Source organism: Narcine bancroftii, chromosome 3 (genome assembly GCF_036971445.1).
Source record: "Narcine bancroftii isolate sNarBan1 chromosome 3, sNarBan1.hap1, whole genome shotgun sequence".
Classification (NCBI taxonomy): Eukaryota; Metazoa; Chordata; class Chondrichthyes; order Torpediniformes; family Narcinidae; genus Narcine; species Narcine bancroftii.
The window spans coordinates 91,159,123-91,177,530 of record NC_091471.1 but is presented as its reverse complement, the minus strand read 5'-3'; the positions used below and the strand labels follow the sequence as shown (position 1 = coordinate 91,177,530).

General features: G+C 42.9%; 1 long non-coding RNA gene across 6 annotated transcripts in view; it reads right to left on the bottom strand.

Moving 5' to 3' along the window:
• Positions 1 to 18,408, bottom strand: part of LOC138757357 (uncharacterized) — a 116,266-nt gene that overhangs the window by 29,388 nt on the left and 68,470 nt on the right. For 5 of the 6 annotated variants that reach the window (XR_011353532.1, XR_011353530.1, XR_011353527.1 and 2 more), the window contains 2 exons: positions 15,946 to 16,062; positions 12,456 to 12,563 (listed from right to left, as the gene is read on the bottom strand). This is a non-coding gene — a long non-coding RNA (uncharacterized lncRNA). Of the gene's footprint in view, positions 1 to 11,732; positions 11,899 to 12,455; positions 12,564 to 15,945; positions 16,063 to 18,408 lie in introns of those variants that run through there. The other variant, XR_011353531.1, reaches the window with a different exon arrangement.

Sequence of the window (18,408 nt, the reverse complement as noted above, 5' to 3'; positions counted from 1 at the left end):
TCTTTCTAATGGAAAATTGTATAACTGCATTTTCACTACTCAAAATGAAACTGCTTGAACCCTACATAAGTTGTATCATCTGAAACACAGATCCGTTTACTGTCGTGGTTGGCTGAATTCCAATCTGAACTAAACTCTTTGCTTCCTGCTATTTTGATTTTATATGTCCAATTACACATATATAATATTTCATGTGCACAATTTTGGCATTCAAAGGCATCATATTTCTGTCTGTGAGACATACTGAAGATTCATTTAGATTCAATTGTTACCTAGAAATTCATTCCCCAGTCAGAGGTACAAAATGCACTTTGGCTGCGGGTTGAATTGTGTCTCCGTAGTTCAGTTCCCTTTGAAGCCATTGGATTTCAGAGATTGTTGCAGAAGCACATTTTAGTGTATACAGTGCACTGAATAGTGGTGCTTTGTGCACATCAGAAATAAGCCATACCTTCTTTAGGTTTCTTACTCCACATCCTGTCTATTATAATTACAGTCTCAGGCAACACCCTGTCCAATTGACAGCAACATGAGTAGTGGTGGGGGATGGAGAGGTTATGGTTCTAGTTGATATGAGTGAGAAACTCAGAACAATTTCTGAGAACCCCAAAGGAATTGCTCTCTGACATTGCAGGTACACAATACAACTATCTTCATCTCCTAAGAGAATCAAATGTCTTTTAGAAAGATGGAATTGTGAGAAGGTAAGGACTATGACCTTTTAATTTAATTACACCATAACATATGTCATGTACAATGGGCCCCTGTTTATGTACAATCTTATTTACACCTTCTAATCACAATATTATATAAATCTTCATGCAACTTATAACAGAATCACACGATCAAGGGTGGGGGCAGAGCACAGTTGAAAAATGAAAAGTATAGAGTAGCCACATCAATCCTCTACAACATCCAGGTCCTGCTTTTTCTGCAAAAACAAATCAGGTCTAAAATGCAGCAGGGACCCCAACACTATTTAAAGGAATCATTCATTGCTTATAGATTAGAGAAAAGATCATTGAACACCATGGTATTGAACTTTGGAGCTGCCAAGAGTTACCCATACTACTGAATAAAGACCAGTAATTTTTTTTTTGAACAGTGATCAAGAGTGCGAAGAGGAGGGCCAAAAGCAAGGCTGCCTTGCCTGAGGAAACTGAAGAAGATAGGGGAAGATCTGGTCACGGTCTTGTCCACAAGAATATCTGAGGAGCAAGATTTATTTCTCCAGAAATCTAAGGGGCAATACAGATAGAGATTATGATTATTTTCCCCCCAGAGACATGTCACCTGCAGGCATCATATCTTCCAGCCATGCACCCATGGCTGCCCAACTTTTGTTGTGGTGGAGCAGTCCTAATCTTTTGTCTCTGGATATTTCCAGCTGACAGTATGCTGAATGTTCAAGCTTCTACCACACATGATAGAAATTGTACTTGAGGAGATGAGAATTACTATTTTTTTTTTGATCAGAGAATTCCTGGCAACATTACCTAATTAGTAAACATCCCAAAGGTTCAAGTTGGGATAGTTTGCAAATAGATGGCACTTGCCTCCAGATGTAAACTCTGATTAATTCTTTAACAGGAAAATCTACTGTTCCCAACACAAGGCACATCATCACACATCCAGACAAATTATACATTCATTCTGAAGGCATCTACTTTGTTATAATGAAGTATGGCTCCTGGAAGACAAGGGCTTTCTTGAATCTTTGGTTCTTCATTCTTTTGCAAGCTCCTGGAAATGCTGGAAAATACAGTCTCCCCCCCCCCCCCACCCCCACACAACCATTAATGTGATCTAATGCGATTGTCATTGGAAAAGGGTGCCCAAAATCAGTGAGGACCTATTCTATCCTGCACACAGCATCTTTCAGATGCTCCCATCAGGCAAGAGATACAGGAGAATTAGAGTCAGCACCGGGAGGCTGAGGAACAGCTTCTTCCCATGGGCTGTGAGAATTCTGAATGACCACAGGAACTGCTCACACTAACCATCCGATTCTCGTGTGCTCATGAATTCTATTTATTTATCTATCTATTTATTTATTTATTTATCTATCCATCTATCTATCTATCTATCTATCTATCTATCTATCTATCTATTTATATGAATACTTGTCCTGCATATGTACTGTTTGTTGGTATGTGCTTTATGTCTGGTTGCGTGACTGTGTGTTTTGCATAGGCGACCGGAGAACACTGTTTCATGGGATGTACTTTTACAATAAACTTGACTTTACTTGACTAATGAGACCACCAGGAACATTGCAGAATCAGCAGTTGCGGATCTGAGGTAGAGAATTTAGTGCCTGGACCAATTAGAAGGTGCACAACAGTCGACTCTCCATCACCAGTTCTATGTGCTTCAGACCAGCTACAAAGCAAAATGTCCTCATGTCCTTTACTCTACAGGAGGGGCACATGAATTTAAAAGAGCAAGGCAGGCAGCAACAGAGTACAGCCTTGAAAGGTTAGCCTAAAAGACCACTGTTCATTTTTCTATAAATTGTTTGAGGGCCTTGTTTCTCAATGAGTAAGAGGTCAGGCAAGTATGCTGCATGTATTCAGACTTTGCTAACAATCAAAATTGTGAGGGGAAATGGAAAGTTACCATAGCATCAGACTAGTATCTGACAGTTTCCCTTTGGCAATCAATACTACTCCCATTGTCTAGTTTCCAACTGCAATAGCTCACAGATCACTGTTGTCCAGAACTTGACCTGGACTTGGAACTGAATTACTGTGGCTGTAAGAGCATATCAAAGGCTGGATATTTTGCACAAAGGATCCCAAATTCCTGATTTTGCAAAACCTTTGCAACAATAAAAGCCACAACTGAAGACTACATTGGATTTTCAGTTCCAAGAAGAATCTTATTAAATTTTAAACACTTTCAAAAGGGTTTTGATGACATGTTAGATAATAATATTTTTGTTAGCAAAATTGAATCCCTTGAAGTAGAAATTGCAATAGTTGCATGTGTACAAAACTGGTTCTGATTCAGGAAACAAAGTCTTAATTATCAGTTGATTCATGTGATGAGGAAAATATGCAGTTAGTACCCCAGGGATTTGCAAGTTCTTTCATATCACACATGAATTAATTAGCCTTGAGTTTACAGGACACAATTTCAAACTCTGCAAAATACACTAAACTTGGAAGTGTAGTAGTCAGGGTGGAGGATCATCACAGACCCAGGGAATGTAGAGAAATCGCAGGAACAAATAAACTCAATTGATTAAGTTCAAGAATTTTACCAGAGAAGTGTCAGTGATGCATTTTGGAATGGCAATGTCATTCTAAGGGTCAGTTCCAAAGGGAGTCCAGCAGAGAGAGAGTGGCTTGCAAATAAAGACAAATTTGGCAGGATACCTTGAAAAACTGTGAATAACTCATCTAGGACCAGAGTTTAATGAATGCAGGCATAGAATACAAAAGCAAAGAATGATTCTTGATAAAGAACTGGTTAGTTGCAAGTGGAGTATGGGATTCCATTCTGGACTCTGCATTTTAGGAAAATGGTTAAGGCCTTAGAGATTTGCTGGAATGGTTTCAGAGTTGAATGACTTCAGTTATCCTTACAATCTGGAGCAGAGAAGATGGAGAGGAGATTTAGTCAAAATATTCAGTAGCATAGTTCAGAGAAAGTGAATATACTGAAATAATTCCCTTTTTGGAAGAGCAGAGAACTAGATTGCACAGATAAAAGATGATAAGCAAAAGAACAAAATGAGATAATAAAATCGTGGGCGATCTGATTTCAACCACAACTCTGCAATCCAGTCTGCTTTTGGTAATCTTTTCCTTAATTGTTCATCAATAATCTATCTTTCCTTCTTTTGGCTTGGCTTCGCGGATGAAGATTTAAGGAAGGGTATGTCCACGTCTGCTGCAGGCTCGTTGGTGACTGACAAGTCCGATGCGGGACAGGCAGGCACGGTTCCAGCGGTTGCAAGGGAAAATTGATTGGTTGGGGTTGGGTGTTGGGTTTTTCCTCCTTTGTCTTTTGTCAGTGAGGTGGGCTCTGTGGTCTTCTTCAAAGGAGGTTGCTGCCCGCCGAACTGTGAGGTGCCAAGATGCACGGTTGGAGGCGATATCAGCCCACTGGCGGTGGTCAATGTGGCAGGCACCAAGAGATTTCTTTAAGCAGTCCTTGTACCTCTTCTTTGGTGCACCTCTGTCTCGGTGGCCAGTGCAGAGCTCGCCATAGAACACAATCTTGGGAAGGCGATTGTCCTCCATTCTGGAGACGTGACCCACCCAGCGCAGTTGGGTCTTCAGCAGCATGGATTCGATGCTTGCAGACTCTGCCAGCTCGAGTACTTCGATGTTGGTGATGAAGTCATTCCAATGAATATTGAGGATCGAGCAGAGACAGCGCTGATGGAAGCGTTCTAGGAGCCGTAGGTGATGCCGGTAGAGGACCCATGATTCGGAGCCGAACAGGAGCGTGGGTATGACAACGGCACTGTACACGCTGATCTTTGTGTGTTTCTTCAGGTGGTTGTTTTTCCAGACTCTTTTGTGTAGTCTTCCAAAGAGGCTATTTGCCTATCTATCTACCTCCAATAATAAAAACAGAAAATGCTGGAAATACCCAGTAGGTAAGACCACATCTGAAGGATGAGCATCACAGGGCTATAATCTTAGTCCCCTGTTCCACTTCCTATACACCTATGATTGTGTGGCTTCGACAACACCATCTACAAATTTGCTGACAATACCATGGTTGTATAAAAAGCGTCAATGAGTCAGCATACAGGAGGAGACTGAAAAACTTGGCTGAATGGTGCATCAACAATAATCTCGCACTCAATGTCACCAAGAGCAAGGTGCTGATTATTAACTTCAGGAAGGAAAAACCAGAGGTATACAATTCAGTGATCATTGGGGGATCAGAGGTGGAGAGGGTGAGAAAACTTAAGTTCTTGAGATTCACTCTCTCCGAGGATCTTTCCTGGGCCCAACACACTAATGGCATCATGAAGAAAGCACGTCAGCGCCTCTACTTCCTTAGGAGTTTGCAAAGGTTTGGTATGACATCAGTAATCCTGAAAATTTTTTATAGATATATGGTGGAAAGTGTGCTCTCCAGCTACATGGGTACATCTGAGCAGAAAAAGTAATGCACACAGCTCAGAATATCACAGGCAAAACTTTCCCCACCATCGAGAACATCTACAGTGAACGCTGTCATCTGGGAGCAGCAGCAATCATCAAGGATGCACATCACCCAGCACATGCTCTATTCTTGCTGCTATGATTAGGAAAGAGGTATAGATGCTAAAAGAATCACGCCACCAGTTTCAGGAACAGCTGCTACCCCTCCACCATCAGACTCCTCAACAACAAACTCAATCAGGGACTCATTTAAAGACATTTATTCTTGCACTTTTCTTTTCTCTTGGTATTGCTCATTTACATGTATACATAACTTTTTGAGCACAGTTTTTTTGCACTACCAATAAGTGGTAATTCTGCCTCGCCCACAGGAAAAAGAATCTCAGGGTTATATGTAACATAATGCATGAACTCTGGAAATATATCTGAAATCTGAAAGTTAAAATTTTCAGATCAAAGATCCATCATCAGAACTGGGAAGGGTTCAAAGAAAGCTTGTTAAACTGTAAGGAGGATGGCTATGGTGGGGGGTGGGGTGTAAAACAGTGCAGGTCCTCCACTGCCATGTTGTCTTCCACATTTAATTAAATCTGGACTGAATTAATTGAATCCCACTTCCAGAGGATCATAAAGGGGTGAAAACAAGCAGGCTAGCATGGACAAAGAAATTAAGGTTACTGAAGTTGTATTTAATAATGATCTATTTCTGCTTTAGTTAATATTCAGATCATTTAGCATTTGAGGCAGAACATTCCAAAGACTCACAGTCTTGTGAAATAAAGGAATTCATGTATTTTCTGTCTTAGAATGATGACCCTTATGTTTACACAATGAGTCAAATTGCTGGATTCTGCAACAAGAGGAAATATCCTCACCCCATCCACTATCCAAGGCCTTTCATGATCTTGGATGTTTTCACTTTCTAAAATTGCCGCCAATATAATTCCATCAGGAGGGAATCTGCACATTCCAGGAACTAGTGTAATAAATCTTCTCTAATCCACTTCCAATGGTTGAACATCCTTCCTTAAATAAGGATGAGACCAGTACTGGGAAGAGGGGGTAGGACAGGGACTGAATGCAATAAATTGAACAAGATGCTCAGATGAAAACAGGTGGGGCGAAAGGTTAGTAGAGATGACGAAAGGGAGAAAAAAGCTGGGTGGACAGATGAATGCATATGGGAGAGCACTGGGCTTGCAGGTGACCTGAAACTAGATTGTAAGCTTCCCAAGCTCTTCCACCTGGGGGATTTGGATTGCCTATCACCTCCTCCCCATTTGTTTCCACCTATCACTTTCCAGCCTCTGGCCAACCTCTCCCCCATACAGCAATATTCTGGCAATCTTTCCTCTTCCCTCTCAGTTCTGATCTGAAGCCTCAATACCAAATATCCGTATACACCTTTTATCACTACTGTGCTGAGTTCTTTCAACATTCTATTTCTGCTTTATATCACAACATCTCCAGTCTCTTGTCTTCATTCTATGTTCTAACCTAAAACAATTGACCGCTGATGCTTGGAACTCTGGTCTTACACCAAAATCTCTCTGTGATGTCCCTGCAAAGTATAAATTAATGCTTCAAAGGGGGTCTCCATATCATATTGGCTGAACTTCAGTTATGTGTTTGAGTACAGTTTGGGAATTTGCTTTGGTTGCAGTCTTGGACCAGACGCTGCTTTTAGTTGGGAGCTAACTGTTATGTTTTTTCTTTCAAAAAGAACAACTTTACATGGGTTTAACACTTAACTGACTTTATTTTCCTTGAGCTGCTTCAACAGACTTTCAGTGACAATGCCCGCGACACGTAGCATATTCCTCTTCTAGTTTCGGCTAACAGCGTGATTTGCATGCTGGGAAATGTAGTTCTTATTTACACGCATGATAAACAGTTTTGCTGATAAGTCTGCCTTGTTTGCATTAGTAAGCAGCATCAGTGCAGATCATGCAGTTACTACATTAGGAATGCATATGCTACTTAGGGGAGGGAGTGGGGTCGGGGAGGGACATAAATAAGTATAAAGTTCATAGAGAAAGAGGTTCTCAAATCAGGGCAATGATGAAGGTAGGTTCTGTATGTGTTGGGTGCTTCGATGAGGTCACAAAAATCATGATGTATAGCAGACAGTGAAGAAAGTTACCTGAGAATCGAGAAAAACTAGGAAAGTACAGCAAAGAATGGCTGATGGAATTTAACTCAAGCAAGTTTGAAGTGCTGCACTTCGAAGATTAAACTATGGCAGGACTTAAACTTTTTTTGTAATACTCTGAAGAGTGGTGTAAAACAGAAACACAGGGGTACAGACACATAGTTCCATGAAAGTCTGTAAGGAGATTGCACGTTCTTCCCATGTCTGCATGGGTTTTCTCCGCGGGCTTCAGTTTCTTCTACCGTTCAAAACGTACCAGGGTGTAGGTGTAAATTGGATGGCACGAACTCATGGGCTGAAATGGCCTGTTACCAGTTTCTTCTACCGTTCAAAACGTACCAGGGTGTAGGTGTAAATTGGATGGCACGGACTCATGGGCTGAAATGGCCTGTTACCATGTCTAAATTTAAAAAAAATAAATTTCAAGGTGGTGATACAGGTGAACAGGATTGTGAAAAAAAGCGTTTGGTAACTTTCCTTCTTTAGTCAGGGCATTGTGTACAGGAGCAACAGCATTATGTTATACTTGTACAAGACATTAGTGAGACAATACTTGGACTATTCATGAGAATGTTACCAAGACAGGCCAGCTTGAATTTTAGATGGAGGCTGGATAGACTGGTATTTTTCTCCCTGATCACAGATGCTGAGGAGGGACCTTCTAGAGGGTTATAAAATCATGAGGGGCATTGATTAGGTGAATAGTCATCATCTTTTTCCCAGGGTAGGGAAGTCTAAAGCTTGAGGGTGTAGATTTAAGGTGAGAGAGGAACAATTTAGAAGGGATCTAAGGGACACTTTCTTCACACAGAGGGTTGAGATTAGATAATATGAGCTGTTGAGATAGGTTCAATTGTAACATTTAAAATATATTCAGACAAATACATGGATAAGAAAGGTTTGGGATATGATTGTGGTGAACTGTTGAACTGCTGTTTCCCTGATTACATGGTTCCACCCCGTTTTGTGACTGTACCTGTGGCCCCTCCCTCTTTGACCTTGTATAAAGCATCTAACATCTTGACCCTTCCCCAGAAAGTCTGGCAATACAGTAAGGAGGACAGGGCATTTATAAAGGAGGAGGTATGATGACTCCTAGATGAGGGGATTATCAAGGCCAGCACTAGTCCCTGGAGAGCACAGGTAGTGATGATGAAGGGTGAGGATAAGTGCAGGATGGTGATCGACTATAGACAAACCATTAACTACTATACAGTCAACCAAATCACCTAGTCTCATGTGTTCTCCACACCAGACCTGAAATCCACCTACCACCAACACCCCATGCACTCTGAGGATCATCAGTACACAGACCAGCAAGTCACCTTCCCATATCTGGATAACATCACAATCTGCAAGACCATGAAGCGAACTTCCAGAAATTACTTACAATCACCAAATCCCTGAATCTGAGACAATAAGGATATGTGTTTTCTGCACTACCTGACTGGCAATCCTTGGTTGTGTCATGGAGAATGGGGTCATTGACCCCTTCCCCTTCCCCACAGCCTCAAGGACCTGTAAAGGTGCCTGGGTTAATTTCTTATTATGCCTAGTGGGTTCCAAATTTTGTGGATAAAGCCCACCCCCTTATCAAGTCCAATTCTTTCCCCTTTACAAATGAAGCATGGGCAACCTTCTGCCGCATAAAGGAAGACATCACGAAAGCTGTAACATTTGGAGTGGATCAATCTTCCCCTTTCCAGATGGAGAGCAATGCATCTAATTTCACCTTGGCCACCACCCTTAATCAGGCAGGCTTCCCCGTCACCTTTTCCTCCCACACCCTCCAGGGCCCTGAAGTCCAACACACCTCAATAGAGAAAGAGGCTGAGGTAATAGTCTGGAGGCACTACCTGGCTGGCAGATGTTTTATCCTGCGCACAGACCAATGGGCTGTGAAATTCATGTTCAACAATAAACAGCGGGGTAAGATAAAGAATGATAAAATTTTGAGGTGGAGGATTGAGCTCTCCACCTATAATTATGACATCCTGTACCAGCTGGGGAAGCTCGTTGAGCCCTCAGATGCCATGTCACAAGAAACACGTGCCAGCACACAGGCGGATCACCTCAAAGCCCTCCATGACAACCTCTGCCACTCCCGTGTCACTAAATTTTTTCACTTTATCAAATCTTGGAATCTGCCATACTCCATTGGGATATCAGAGACATGACCAGGGACTGCAGGGTCTGTGCGGAGTGAAAGCCACACTTCTTCCAACCGGACAGGGCACTCCTGATAAAAGCCAAGCGCCTCTTTGAGCACCTGAGCATGGACTTCAAGGGCCTCCTTCCCTTCATCAACCCTAATACATGCTTCCTCACAGTTACTGATGAGTATTCATGGTTCCCCTTTGCCATCCCCTGCCCTGACATGACCACCATCACAGTCATTGCGGCCCTGCACAACCTGTTCACCCTGTTCAGGTAACTGTCGTACATCCACAGTGACTGGGATCCTCATTTACGAGCAATGAGCTGTGCCAATTCCTGCTGGCCAGGGATATCGCCACCAGCAGGACCACGGGTTACAACCCCTGGGTGAACGGTCAGTAGAAAGATAGCGGCACTGTATGGAACGCCATCCTCCTTGCCCTAAAGTCTAGGGGACTACCTGTCTCTCACTGGCAGGAGGTTCTCCCAGAGATTCTCCATGCCACTCAATCTCTGCTATGTACTGCCACTAATGCTACCCCTCACAGAAGAATTTTCTCCTTCCCCAGGAAGTCCACGTCGGGGACCACACTACCCTCCAGGGCCAATCCTCCTACAAAAGCATGAGAGGTGAAGCCATCAAACTGACTCCCTGGTTGAAAGGGGGCTCCTTCACGCAAACCCCCAATATGCGAACGTGGCCTACCCAGATGGGTGTGAGGAAACAGTCTCCATGCAGGGCCTCAAGCAATATAGTTACCCTCTGAGGAGCATACCAACCATGCAGAAACACCCCCCCCCCTTCTACAGACATGCAATGCATACCATTGTACCCTTCCCCCACCCCAGTTATTCCAACCAAGCTGTCACGCTCCCAGCAAGTCGACACAGCACTGGGGATCTGGGATGAGACAGCAGCCCTGACCGCAACCCAACAACTGGCGCTCTGCTAGATAGTACGGAAGATCAACCCACTGGACTGGCTTTACCTGTAAAACTTGGTGCCTGATGTCACCCACCGAACAATAAAAAACATCAAGGGGAGAATGTGGTGAACTGCCTAACTGCTGTATTCCTGATTACCTGGTTCCGCCTCATTCTGTAACTGTACCTGTACCCCCTCCCTCCTTGCCCTTGTATAAAGCTTTCTGACCCTTTGCCAGAAAGCCCAGGTCACGGCACAGGATGAGGTCCCTGTCCATTGTGAATGAAAGCCTGTAGATCGGTGACTCAGTCTCAGCCTCTCGAATTATTTACTACACATCAATTATCAAATGTGGGTAGTTGCAAATAGCTTGGGTAGTCAACTTGGTCATCATCAACAAATTGGACCAATGACCTTGAGAGACAAAATACACACAAAATTGATCAAATGCAGGTGATATTGTTGCTGATGTTATGGCTAGAAACACAGATATATCAATTAGTCTATCGGTGTCAAGAAAGGGTCTCCATGCAGTCATTGTTCAAAACCCTGAAGGGATATTTTCATCCAGCTGCTTCGAGTCTCAAGTTTTGTGACCAGGGATCAGAGGAACCAGTGAGCAAAAATGTAGAGAAACTAAAGACTCGGTCAGATGAAAGGTGAACGTTTCAGTGACCACATGCGTAGCTTTTGATAGGTTGCTGTCAGTTGAGTGTTGGTCATTTCAATAAAAGATATGTCATTGGTTACCCTACCTTGATTATTTGTGCTGAATAGCAGCAGTACCACACAGCCTACAGACACAATACTGCCAGACATTCTGCCAGATATCTGGGTCCAGTTTGTGCAAATTTTTGGATAACTAAATTTGATTGGATCACAATGTCTCCCCAACCATCAAAGGTCTGCCTGAACACAGAAAACACTTTTTATTGCACTGACCACGAAGGTTTATCTATTGTTTTATATTTATGAACCTTTTTCTCTGATGTGGTGATTTAATTATTGCTTGTTGCTTGTTGGTGTATTTTGCACACTTGTGTAGCTGCACTAAATAATAATCTCATTTTTTTTCTGTCTATTACACCTATGTGTATGGCAATTAACTTTCTTCATCAGCCTTTTCCAATGACATGAAATCAGTATTCAAATGTTTTAGTGCACTTCTTCAGTTATGGTGGTTCCTAGTAATATGATGATGTACAAACAAGGTGATAAATATCCTTTTGGTCTAGTGCCATACAACTCAACAAATGCTTTAGTTTTTAATTAAATTTGAGACTGAATTATTGCATATAAATCTCCTTTAAGTACTGAATAAGCATTGTGATAGGAAGTTACCGGGAAGAAAAGACAAAAATTATTCTTCAAATGTTGAAGCTTGGCCTTTTGCTTTAAACTGAATAGTAAGCTGTAAGATATTTAGATCTCAGTGCTCTGTTCTGCTGCATGGGACTCATGATAATATGACGGTTTCTCAGGCTCCAGTCCAACAGAACATCCTCCAGGAATTGTGGGTAGCTTCCAAAACCAAACTGCAGAAATGAATTCAAGCGGAAATTTCAGAAGCATTAGAGCAGGGTTCCTCAGATAAGATATTCAACTGCTAAGTTTTCAATTCAACACAAAACAAATCTATTGGTTTTTCAAATAACTGCAACAAATGTATTTGTAGTAGAGTTCATTTTATTTTCCAATTTGTTTGCTGTTGAAGTACACTTAACTCTAAATGGTGCATACTGAGAGCTACCTCATGGAACTTTAATCCTGACCGGACAATGTTCCCTGACAAAATGTAGTTATAAAACTACTCCATGGAAATTAATTGCTTGTACAGTGACCTTCAACTGACAAAGAAGTTCAGAGATATCCACCAAAGATTCAGGCTAGAAAAAAAACAAGAACTTTTTTTTTGTAGACAACATCCTGTGGTCAAACAGTAATAAATTAATTGATGGGTGATTCCTTACTGAAATGGCTCAGAACCCATTAGAGCTGGAAAACTGAAATTAGACCAAATTTACTATTGCTCTCAATCTTTCACTCTTGAATGATGCCAGTATTTTACATGATACTGCCATTTTTTACTTACCCTATGCCAAAAATTAATTATAATGGTAAGGCTTTGTTCTGCATAATTAGAAGAACTGTATTTAATTCTCTTCACCTTTCTCAACAGTCAGCACATGCTTTGCAGCTCCTAGATGAAATATGGAGAAAGTATATGAAGAATATAAATCGGAATAATTTGATATTTAGATTCCAGTAAAACACCTGTCTTCCTACTTGCCTTGAGTAGCTGCTCTAATTCCATCAAGGTTTAAATCACCATTTTGAAATGAACGGACTGTCACTTCATAGAGAACACAAGCAACTGGCAAGGAAATGATGCAGTATGTATATAATGGATGTAGAAACTAGATTGTGTGGGGCAAAGTTTTGCATGCACAGCAATTCAATTGCAATAAAAATATCAATTGTAAAGGAAGATACTGAACTCACTCTGGTTCCACCAAGTCTCCAAGTTTCCACCTTGAATCTCTGTGCATCAGGCACACGGATGCCTACAGGAGATTGGACATGTGAAGTGGCATTTTATACTGTGTAATGTAAACCTAGACATGATTCCTTCACTTGGGTCATCCAGGCATGGCTCATGAATAGCGTAGGACCTCATTTAGAATTGCGGGTCTATTTGAGCAAGACCCAAGATGCAATGCTGACCACCATTCAAGGTAAGTCTTAAAGCAACATAGCCATTTTCTTTCTCTGAACTGCCAGCCCCATATCCTCCCACCTTTTATCTGGCTACTTTCCCCATCCACTATCTCAGCACATGATTCAACCACCTGCCCCACCACTAATCTCCAGCACAGCCCTCACCATTCCTCAGCAACACAATGCAAACTATTCCTCTTCCCAAACTATATGTTTGATACACCTAACTAATTGTGGAAGACCCTCATCCCCATAAACTATTGCTCCACATAGCCCCAGCTTATAACAATATTTGTCCTCAATCTGCAGTGAACTGAGATTCGTTGGTGATGTGTTGTACTGATGGCTGACTCTGCCTCCCGGCTCTGTCCGCATCTACCCATATGCAACCCTGGTTTCTTGCCTAAACCCTGAGCCCTTCAGAAGATCACTGTAAGACCCTACCCTCAGTTATAAGCAAATAAAAGTGTGTGTTCTCCCTCTAGTCATGAGAGCTTTTATTCACGTTACAATTTTATTAGATTATATCTCTAGAAGATGGAAGCACTACTCAAGCCAGATCTGCTGCTGATGTACTCTCTGGCCCCCAATGTTGCTGAGGAGTTCACGACAGCTTCCAGGCCTACCTGAACGTGACCAGAGATGTCTTCCACACTGATGAACTTAGGAGGTCTGCACTCGTTTCAAGGGTAGGAATTAAAGCATATGCAATCATTAGGGATTGCACTACATATGGTGCTGCCATCGAGGCTTTGAAGACTCAGTACCAGAAGTTGCAGAACGAGGGTCCTAGTGAGGCACCGACTCAGGAGAGACCATTGATGATTACCTGTTTGGATCTGTGGACGCTTGCCAAGAAGAGCAGGTACGAAGCAGCTACAGGCCATGTTTGGGAGGAAGAACAAATATGCGATTCTCTAGAAGCAGGGGTCCGCTCGGGATACGTGAGGCAGCGACTGCGTGAGTCGAGTAAGAAGGACCTGGCTAGTTACATTGAACTGGCCTAGTCTCAGGAATAGGCCAAGCTCGAGACCGACAACCCCGAAGCTAACAAACTCACTCACCCCAGTGAGCCCTACCAAGGACTGGCAGTTTCCACTACCCCTCTCCTAATGGCTGCCACTTCCCGTGCTGGGGATCATCCTCACATTAGGGAGTGCTTCTTCTCTGGTAAGAGCCAGCATCCTTGCTCCAGATACCCAGCACAAGACTCAGAATGCTCCAGCTGTGGCAAGAGGAATCACTGGGAGAGGGTCTGCTGTGCAAAGGGCCAGCACAGCTCTCAGATCCGATTCCAGCCCCAAGCTGAATTCGCCTGAACCCATTTACTGCACTACACACCGACAGAGGATGGCAGTTAGAAAACAGTGCGAAAACATTTGGCGGCCATCTTTCTGCAACTCAAATTCAAATTCAGCACCTTCATCGTCAGAGGAGGAAAGAGAGCAGCCATATTGCCACATCATGAGATTGATGCCATCTTAATCATGGGTAACAGGATGCTGGGGGGCATTTGAGTGAGGAATATTGAGTCTCCAGGGTCCTAGCCTCTTGGTTCTGGTTCAGGACAGACCTCATCAACTTAAGAACTCCAGAGTGACTTTCAAGGTAAACAGAGACTTTACTAAATGCCTAATCGACACAGGCTCTACTGAAAGCTTCATATACTCACAGACTGTATGAGAACACAACCTGATGGTGTATCCTTCCAATTACCATGTATTCCTCGCACCCCTTTTGCCCTCTACCTGTTTTCATGAACAGTATATTTGTCGTTTGAAGGGGGGGAATTCTGTAAAATATGCCTGTATGTACAATGATTTGTGTGCTGTTGGTTCTGGACTTCTTGTGTCACCTTAAAAGCGTGATCTTGGAGTGTTCTGGCCCTCTCCCCCCATAATGGTTTGGAAGGGAGGGCCTCTAAAATCAGAACCCACATGTAGGCTCTCCACACTTAATATCGACCCAACCTCCTCTCTTCCCGAATCTGTCCCCAGACTGCAAAGCTATTGCTACCAACAGTAGGTGGTACAGCATAGCTGACCGAGACTTCATAAAGGCTGAGCCACAATGTCTACTCAATGAAAGTATTATTGAACCTAGCACTAGCCGTGGAGAGCACAAGTGATGGTGGTAAAAGGGCTCAGGCTAGTAAATGACTATAGCCAAACTATTAATCTGTAAATACTACTGGACATATACCTCCTCCTTCAAATTCAGACTTGGTGAATGGTATCATGCAATATCAGATCTATTCGACCACTGACCTGAAAGTTGCTTATCACCAGCTGCCAATCCATTTTGAGGACTGTCCCTACATAGTATTTGAGGCAAACGGTTTTCTCTATCAATTCCAGAGGGTCCCTTTCAGAAATACTAATGGGGTTTCTATCTTCCAGAGTCAGATGGACAGAATGGTGGATGAGTATGGGTTGAAGGCTACCTTCCCCTACCATGACAACGTCACCATCTGTGGCCACACCTTGGAGGATCATGATGCCAATCAGAGCTTTCTCCATGCAGCAAATGCCCTGAACCTCACTTATAACTCCAGCAAATATGTGTTCAGGACTAAATGTCTGGTTATCCTTGGCTACGTGTTGTAGAATGGTATAATTGGCCCAGACCCCGATAGGAGGTTCCCCCTCTTGGAGCTCCCCATTCCAAGGACCATGAAGGCTTTAAGGAGATGCCAAGGTTTTTTTTTCTCATATTACTCCCAGTGGATCCCTCATATGCTGATAAGGTTCGCCCCCTTCTAAAAGCCACTATGTTTCCACTCTCGGCTTAAGCCCAAACAGCTTTTAACTACGTCCAAAATCACATTGCGAAAGCTGCTATGTATGCAATGGATAAGAATTTACCTTCCCAAGTGGAAAGCGATGCTTTGGATGTAGCCCTGGCTGTTACCCTCAACCAAGCAGGCAGGCCGGTTGCATTTTTTTCTCAAACTTTGCAAGGCCATAGGCTCCGAAATTCCTCTGTGGAAAAGGAGACACAGGCCTTTATAGAAGCCATAAAGCACTGGAGACACTACCTGGCTGCAGGAAATTTATGCTCCTCACTGACCAGCACTCTGTCACATTTATGTTAAATAACATCAAGAGGAGCAAAATTAAGAATGAATAAGTTGATAGGTGGAGGATTGAGCTCTCCACCGACAATTATTACATCACATACCAACCTTTCTAACTTCTCAGGTCAATTTTAAGGGACCTCTCCTGGGGGTACGGACAAGTTGAAAAGGAAAATGCCACAATCTGGAAGGCAGTCAAGCTAGCCCTGAAGTCAAGTGGCCTTCCAGACTCATGCTCCATTCTATCTGGTCACTACTATGTACCGTGACCAACCCTACTCCTCACAAGCTCCTATTCAATTTTGAGAGAAGGTTGACATCGGGAATTACACTCCCAACCTAGTTCACCTCTCCTGGTCCAGTCCTTCTCAGGAAGCATGTGAGGAGAAGCAAGACCGATGCCCTGGTGTAAAGGGTGAAACTGCTCCACACCAATCCCATGTATGCCTATGCGGAACGGAATACCCAGATGGCAGGGAGGACACTGTCTCCATCAGGGACCTGGCATCTGCCAGAACAGAGAGTCTGTTGCCTCAAATGCCCTACGAGCTCCAGAGCTCATTCTCACCACCCCCAGCCAGTGCCTCGGGGGATCTGGCTCAGGACCAAAGTGCATCCCACCCCCCCCCCACCATAGAGCTGGAAACCCAGCCCACTTCTCCTCCCTCACAAGGGGGCCAGGAGACCCATAGAACCCAAGGCCCTCCACCTGAATCTCCAGACCCCCAAAATGCTTAAATCTGCAAATAACAATATAATTTTCAATTTTTTTTCTTCTGAATCTATGTTCTCTGTCTTCATCCACAGATCCTCAATTATGCAGGAAGGGGTGAATGCAGTGAACTGAGATTCATTGGTGGTGTGTTATACCGATGGCTGGCTCTGCCTCCCTGCTCTGCCCTCATCTACTCATATACAACCCTGGTTTCCCGCCAAACTATTAATCACTAAACACTCCTGGACGCATACCCCCTCCCTCGAATTTTGGACATGGTTAATGATATTGCGCAATATTGGGTCCATTCGACCATTAACCTGAAAGCTGCTTATCACCAGCTGCCAATCCATTTTGAGGACTGTCCCTACATGGCACTTGAGGCAAATGGTCATCTCTTTCAATTCCAGAGGGTCCCTTTGGAAAACTACCTATTCCCTGATCCCTTCTGAAAACCACTGTAAGACCTTACCTTCAGTTATAAGCAAGTAAAGGCATCTGTTCTACCTCCAGTTGTGAGAGCTTTTATGCGTGATACACAAACATGTCCAGTTAATTTCTTGCAACAATGCAGACAGCAATAAAACAAGAAGAAAGGAAAGTGCACCGAAACTGTCAGTTTTTGCCTTTTCTTTGTGTCATTCTTTGCCTAGAATTGAGGACATTTATATTTTATTGAAAATGCCAGCTGCCATGTATTAATGCTTTTAAAAAAAAATAGAAAGGCCAGTTCTGTTAAATTGAGTTTAATTAATGTGCAGGAGATGAACCCTGCTTTGTCAGAAAGTAACTGTTCAGAATGAGGTTTGAAATAAAATGTTGTGATTTCATCTTATTGCAGCCAAGAAAAAGAACTTGGGTTGTATAAAAGTCCTGAATCTCAAGCTTCACATTAGCTATGATGAAAAGAGGCCATGCTAGAAAGTGAACTATTCTAGTGACGGGGTAAAGGACAAGGGGATGAATTCTGTGGATAAGATAGTTGATGGGAATCACCGGTTGGTTTTATACATTTAGTAGTTCATAGAAATAGATGTGTAAAAGGACGTGGGTGGATATGCAAAATAGGCTGCTCGTTCTACTGCTAAGGGCCAGGTTCTGCCTGACACACGCAACCCACATGGCATGGGTCTCCAAACAGTCCATTGGCTCCATTAGAGCAAACATTGGAATGGTACAAATGTGAACTGGTTTGGGGATGATTGCGCTCTTGTATCCATATGACAGACTTACAGACAGGAAGCAAATTGGCCTATTGCTGGTGTTGGGGAGGACTCTTGATCAGAAAATGTTCAATAGTCACTCTTCTCAAAAGGCCAATTCTGAGCAAAATATCTTCCTCAACTAATATCAATACACCAGGGGTATCCAAAGATCTTTAAATAGTTGCCACTTTCCTTCAAAAATAAGTAGTCAGAAACTTTGATTTAATGTCAACCATTATTATGAAATTACATTGCTGTTTCCTTTTAACAAAGTTGTTAACCTTTTAGTTCATGAAATGCAAATGTCAGACTTTAGGTTTATTACTGTTGA